Source organism: Canis aureus, chromosome 15 (genome assembly GCF_053574225.1).
Source record: "Canis aureus isolate CA01 chromosome 15, VMU_Caureus_v.1.0, whole genome shotgun sequence".
Classification (NCBI taxonomy): Eukaryota; Metazoa; Chordata; class Mammalia; order Carnivora; family Canidae; genus Canis; species Canis aureus.
Window position 1 is genome coordinate 47,179,382 of NC_135625.1, and position 7,665 is coordinate 47,187,046.

A 7,665-nucleotide genomic window follows, 5' to 3' on the forward strand; every position below is an offset into this window, starting at 1 on the left:
CAACTGTCTTATTTCCCTCGGCCCATGCAGGTCACCCGTACTGTAGCAAGTGTCTGGATTTCCTTCGTTTTTAAAGCTGGTAATTTCCAGTGTATGGATATTTCCCATTTAGTTTTCCATCCTTCCATCGGTGGACCCTGGATTGCTTCCATGTTTTAGCTGTTGTGAATTTAGCTATCCTACCTCTGGCTGTTGTAAATAATAAAGCTGTGATCATTGGTGTACAGGTATGTTTGAGTCTCCACTTCCAATTCCATCAGTCATATACCTGGGGACTCAATAAAACTCCTCTCTGCTATGGCACAATCACGGCCACAGAAAGGAAACATGAAATCTGGTGTGCATGTGAAGGCAGTGGCTGATTCTGTCATTTGCCACCCATGACAACTCCTCAGAAAATAATCACAAGACTGCTGGCTCAGGGGAGGGCGAAATTAGGCTCCTCAAGCAAGGATGTTTTCCTCCTGAAGTTGGAAATTGTGATTGGATTCAAAGCTATTTAAGAGCGTATGTCCTGGGACTGCATAATTTAAAAAATTATAGAATTGAGGCACCTGGGTGGCTCAGTGGTTGAGCATCTGCCTTTTGCTCAGGTTGTGATCCCAGGGTCCTGGGATTTAGTCTTTCATTGGGCTCCTGCAGGGAGCCTGCTTCTCCTTCTGCCTGTGTCTCTGCCTCTCTCTCTGTGTCTCTCATGAATAACTAAATAAAATCTTTTAAAAAATTATAGAATTGATGTGCAATAGAACATCATATCCTGGAATCTGGGTTTTATAGTCACTTCTACACACACACAAAAAAAGCAGAATATAATAATAAATGAATGCAGAGCCATGAATGTATGTCCAAGTGCTCAGTGTCACACTAGAAAGCAAGCCTTCATAATCCACCTGTAACTCATCTTTCAAATTAAATTTGGTAAGTAGGTTTATGATGATATTTTTCCTGAGGAAATGTGATTACTTTAAAATATTTAATGTATTTTTGAGGTGCAAAGACTGACATACAGATATTAAATAGATCAATGTTAACTAGCACAAAGATTGATAGCCATGGATCTTGTCCAACCCTCTCATTTTACAGATTAAAAAATTTGAACCCAGAGAAGTCAAGAAAATTATCCGAGTGGATGTAATTTCCAATTCTCATTCTTTACATTAATATCATGATGCCTTGTTTATTATCCTAACATTATCTCAATCTTGTTTCAAAGAGAGCCTTTTCCCTTACATTTCAGGACCGGGAGGACATTCAGCAGAACACACCCAGGATTGGGCCAAGCGGCAGCCTGTTGCCCTCCTTCATGCCATCCTGGTCCCCTTTACAGGACCTCCCGCAGGGACCTGGGGCCCAGGACTGCCAGGCCCTGGCGGGGGGCCACTCCTGACCTGACCGTCCCCTGCTCCCACGGCCTTAGCTGCTGATCTGGAAGTGAGCGATGACACATCAATGTTTCTTCTTCTGCCCAGGTAACAACATGGACATTTTTAAAGCTTCTTATTGGAGAAAAATTTAAACATATGTAAAAGTAGGGAGCCAAATATCATAAACCCTCTTGGATCAATCACTCAGTTTCAACAGTACCAACTCATAACTGATCGTGTTTCCTCTCTGGCCACCTGTCCTCTTCCCAGCCCCAGATCATTTTGAGACTAACCCCAAATACTGCACCATTTCCTCCATATATACCTCAGGCTGTATTCCTGAAAAGATAAGGAGTGCTCTTTTTCTAGACTATAACCACAGTTCTATTATCACACCTAAAGAAATGAAAAATAATTACTTAATCTATCCAATATCCAGGCAGTGTTTGGATTCCCTGAGGGCCTCATAATTTTTTACTTTGTTTCGAGTCAGGATTCAAATGATGTTCACAGGTGGCAATTTGTGGAGATGTCTCTAAAATATAATATAATCTCTAAATTCCACCTCTATTTCTTTTTTTTTTTTTTTCAACAATTCATTTCTGAAGACACCAGGTCCCTGGTGCCTGTCATACAAAATTCATCCCTGTGGTGGGGATGAAACCAGTGAGATCCGTGGGCCTGGGCAGCGTCAGGAGGCTGGTCATGCTGGTTGTCCTGTTGCCTCTCAGCAGTCTCACCAACATGCTGGTGCCTCTTGTCACCATCATCACTCAACCTCTATGAGTGTGTGCTGGACAAAGAGATTCCAGTTCATGGATTCCAGTCCATTCCCTCTTTCTTTACTAATGACAAACTTCTATTAAGAAAAATTTCCCCTCATTGATTTGGTAACCTGAGACAATAAAAAAGGCAAAGAGGGATAAATGCTTGATTGGCTCTCTACCTTTGTCCACCAGCTTTGAAAATAAAGCATTGGCTCCTGAGCATTCTCCAAAGGACCAGCAGTGTCATAAAGAATTCGGCGGGCCTTTGTCCCTGTCCCCTGGACATGTGTTCTGAACCGTGGAGGTTGCACCTGCTGGGCAAGTCCCCATTCTTTTTTTTTTTTTTAACTTTTTTTTAAAATTTTTATTTATTTATGATAGTCACAGAGAGAGAGAGAGAGGCGCAGAGACACAGGCAGAGGGAGAAGCAGGCTCCATGCACCGGGAGCCCGATGTGGGACTCGATCCCGGGTCTCCAGGATCGTGCCCTGGGCCAAAGGCAGGCGCCAAACCGCTGCGCCACCCAGGGATCCCAAGTCCCCATTCTCCATGTGGATGACACATGACGGTTTATATGAATGTGGTTGGGGTGTGTGTGTGGGGAAGGCCCCAGACAAGATCCACTACCTCCTCCGGGGCAGGAGATGCCAGAGAGCCAGAGATGTAAGAACTGGCAAGGCTCTCTGAGTATATAGTCACGCTCAGATGCTGGGAGGGCCATGCATCCCTAAGAACAAGGCAACAGCATTTGGGCTGTGCCTCATCCTTTGCCTGGTTCTGATTTGCAGCATTTTTAATGAAACTATAACCCTAAGGATCACTCTTTCCTGAGTTCTGCCAGTGTTTCTAGACTTTTTTTTTTTAAGATGTTATTTATTTATTCATGAGAGACACACACAGAGAGAGAGGCAGACACAGGCAGAGGGAGAAGCAGGCTCCATGCAGATAGCCCGGGACTCCAGGATCACACCCTGGCTGAAGGCAGGCGCTAAACCACTGAGCCACCCAGGGATCCCTTTTTCTAGACTTTCTATGTAGGCTGAATTAATGAACCTGAGGGTGGTCCAGAATTTGTAGCCAGCTGGTCAGAAGTGAGAGTAGCCCTGGAGACCCCAAACTTCTGACTGGTGTGTGAAGCCAGAGCAGTCCTGTGGAGGGTAGTTGGGCCAACTGGGTAACAGCAAAGGTTTTATAAAGCATCAGTGAAAATACATTTGATGTGGTTTAACCCACAGTAATCATTCTTTTTCCAGATGCTCAGAGTGCCCAGCCTCCACGCCCACCTGGCATCAACCGTGCCACCCGTGACAGCTTTCTTGATGACAAGATATTCCAGGCTTGACTCAGATGATCCCTGCCCCATTTACAAAAGAGCCCACCTTAATGCATTCTGCTAGAAATGGACCGCAGACCTCATTGTAAGGGGGAATTTCTCTTTCATTCTTTGAAGTATTTCATATGCAAGTACGGAGGCCATAGCAAATAGCTGTCTATACATCACCCACATTTAAGAAATATTTCCGACATTGAGGAGGGCACGTGATGTCAGGAGCACTGGGTGTTATATAAACCTGATAAATCACTGACCTCTACCTCTGAAACCAATAATACATTATATGTGAATTAACTGAATTTAAATAAAATAAAATAAATATTTCCTGCACTTGCTTTACACCCTTTTCCCTCAAAATAAATAAATAAATAAACTGTCAGATATTGGGGAAATACTCCTGCGTGTCCCTCCTCTCCCTGTGGCCCCAAGGGCACCATTCTATCTTCCATGTGCGTTCCCCAGCATTCTGTCTCCCAAGTGTACCATGTGGCTTGCAGTTCTCGTGTTTTTTACTATTTTTTATTGTTTTCAAAGGAGTATGCGAACATGGTTTTCAAAATCAAAGAGTACTGCAAAGCTTTTAACAAAAGCAAGAGTCCCTTACAACTTAATTGCAGAAAAACAACCAGATTTAAACACGGGCAAGGGAACCAAACAGGTATATCTCTGAAGGAGACAGATGAATAGCCCACAGTTATACAAGAAGTTGCTCGACATGGCTCACAAATCAGGGAAATGCGAATCAAAACCACAGTAACCGGCACTGAGGTGGGCACTTGATGGGATGAGCACTGGGTGTTATTCTATATGTTGGCAAATTGAACTCCAATAAAAAATAAATAAATAAAAAAACACAATGAGATAGCCCCTCCCATTGCGAGGACGCTATTATAAAAAAATAAAATAAAAAATAAAAGACAACAGGTGTTGGTGGGGATGTGGAGAAGAGGGACCCCCTTGGGCGCTGCTGGCAGGAATGCACGCTGATGCGGCCACTGTGGAAGACAGAACTACCATATGACACAGCGGTCCCACCTCTAGGAGTAATATCAGGATCCCCTAGAGGTGTCTGCACCCCGTGTTCACTGCGGCATTACTCACAGTAGTCAGGGTGTGGAAACAGCCCTAGCTCCTTCAGTGGATGAACCGATAAAGAAAATGTGACGTGCATATCTCACCAAGTATATTCAGCCTTTTATTTTAATTTATCTATTTTTAGAGGTTTTATTTATTCGAGAGAGAGAGAGAGCATGAGCAAGGAGGGGGGCTAGGGAGAGGAACAAGCAGACTCCCCACTGAGCAGGGAGCCCGACCTGGGGCTCAAACCCAGAACCCGATATCATGATCTGAGCTGAAGGCCGATGTTTCACCGACTGGAGCCCTCCCAGGAGCCCCTCTATTCGGCCTTTTCAAAAAAAGAAGGAAATCCTGCTATTGGTGACTACGTGGCTGAACCTGAAGGACATTATCTTCAGCGAAATAAGCCAGTCACTGAAAGACAAATACTGCTAATGCCCTATATGTGAAGAATTCAAACTATTGAAACCCATATAAGCATACAACGATGTTATAAGCATTTCTTTAAAATGGTTGAAAATGCTTCTAAAATGTGATTGTCGACGGTTGTGGGCGTGAGCATCATCATTATTGACATTTCCTTGAGAAACTGCCAAATGTTACAGTCTTATGTAACATTATGTCTTATGTGGACAGTGTCTTCAGTCTCTTTACAGAAGCACTGACTTCAGTAAAGTCTCCTTACACTGAACAATACCAAACAAACAAAACATCTCATAGAAGGAGAGAGTGGAACGGTGGTGGCCAAGGGCTGGAGAAAGGGGGACATTGGGAGTAATTAATACAAAGTTCCAGTTACAGGACATGGATGTCTTACAGAGCGACCACAGAGCGTAATGCTAGAGTGAACAATTCTCTATTCCACACTTTAAAGTTTGCTAACAGGATAGATCTTTTAAGTGCTCTTGTCACCAAAAAAACATAATAATTATTATTATAAGAGGGTGGGAGAAAACTTTTCATGTGATGGATAGACTTCTGGCATAGATCACAGTGATGGTTTCATGGGTGTATACTCATCTCCAAACTCATCAAGTTATATGCATTAAATACGTACAGCTTTTTGTAGACATAAAAAAATTTTGATGAGGTCTCAACTTACCTTATCCACAATCCTCAGGGGTGGCCACTTTTAATTCTTTTAGTCATTTATTCTGGCTATTTCCCTCCTCATTTCTATATAAAATGCATTATCAGCTAGCCCCTGATATGTCCGTCTTCAACACTTTGGCTACATTAGATGACGTGGGGTTAAAGATGAGGATTGCAGCTCTCTGTGCCCCTTCCCCTTCCCCATCTCCCCAGGACAGATACATCACAATTTTTATTTATTTGAGAAAGAGAGTCAGCACAAGCAGGGAGAGCAGAGGGAGAGGGAGAAGCAGAGTCCCTGCTGAGCAGGAAACCCAACTCAGGACTCGATCCCAGGACTTGACCCTGAGCAGAAGACAGATGCTTCCCCAGCTGAGTCCCCCAGGCACCTCAGATATATTACAATTTTATAGTATATCCACATTTAGTGTTTTCATCATTATGACTCTGTGTAAATACTTTTCATTGCTGACCCAAGTTCTGTGCTAGTGCTACCCAACGGAACTTTCTGTGATGACATAAATGTTCTGTATCTGAGCTAATACAGAAGGCACTAAATGCATGTGGCTACGAGCTTTTGTGACCAACGCAGCTGAGGAACCGAATTGTGTTTAATCTAGTTAATTCTAATTTAAATTGCCACTTGTGTCTCATGGCTCCCATACTAGACACCACAATAAATCTATACTACGACGGTATTTCCTTTCTTATATAACCTTTTCCCAAAAGTTAATATCTAATTTTTGAGGTGCCTGGCTGGCTTAGTTGGTAGAGCATTTGACTCTTGATCTCAGAGTCATGAGTTCAAGCCCCATGTTGGATATAGAGCTTACTTTAAAAAAACCTAATTTTTAAAGTATTTTATTTATTTTATTTGGGAGAGAGTGTGAATGAGCAAGAGGGAAGGGCAGTGAGAGGAGAGAGAGTCCTAAGTAGACTCTGTGTGGAGCTCAAAGCCCCAAGCAGGGCTCGATCCACACCCGTGATCCTGAGACCATGACCTGAGCTGAAACCAAGAGTTGGACACTTAACCAACTGAGCCACACAGGTGTCCCAATAACTGTCTAATTTTTTATGTATTTCTTTATCTTTCAAATATCCATGTCTTCACCTCCAGCAGCCCTATAAAATGTCTCCCAATGTTTCCAATAATCTTTTTATACAGTCACATCCATTAGCTACCCATGTCATTCACATCTACTGGTCACATCTGTCATATGTGCCAGTCACATCTATCACACCTGTCAGCCACACGTGTCAGCCATACCTGTTGGCCACACGTGTCAGTCACACCTGTCAGCCACACCTGTCAGTTATACCTGTCAGCCACACCTTCAGTCACACATGCAGTCACACCTGTCAGCTACATCTGTCTCTGGGAGGACACAGCTGTTTCTCTGGCAATGTGATCTCCTAGGGCCTGGTTCAACCATTGGGTGGAACACATCTGTCAATAGCTTGGTGGAGAAGAATGTAAGACAGGTCGATCTTGTGAGATCTTCAGTGTCTCTGAATGTCTTTTTCTATCCTCACATGTAAGTAAGTAATAGTTTGGTTGGATGTAGAGCACTAGATTCACTGTCTCATCATTTACCTTGGTGATTTTGAGGATTTGATGAGGCTCTGACTTCCAATCCTTTGCACACAACTTTGTTCCTCCAACCACAGAAATGTGCAGGATCGTCACCCTAATATCCTGAAACTTAACAACCAGGTAGGTGTTTTTACATTCAATATTTCTGGGGTATCAAATGGGTGCCACCAACCTCTCGTGTCTGCCTTGTGTCCCCGTTTGATAAAGTGTCTTGAAACTTGCCCTGCGCCCAGCTCTTGTCTAGTAGTGCCAGGAGAAGCCCAAACCAGGTGCTGGCCCTCGGGAGCTCTCCAGGCTGAGGACACATGAAGAATGACCCGGGTTTGGAGGGAAGTAAGATGGATGGTGTGACGCTGACAGGGGGCAGGGTAGAGGACAATGCCTGACCAAAGGTCAGGAAAGCCTTTTTGCGGAGGTGACTAAGTGACACCTCACTGT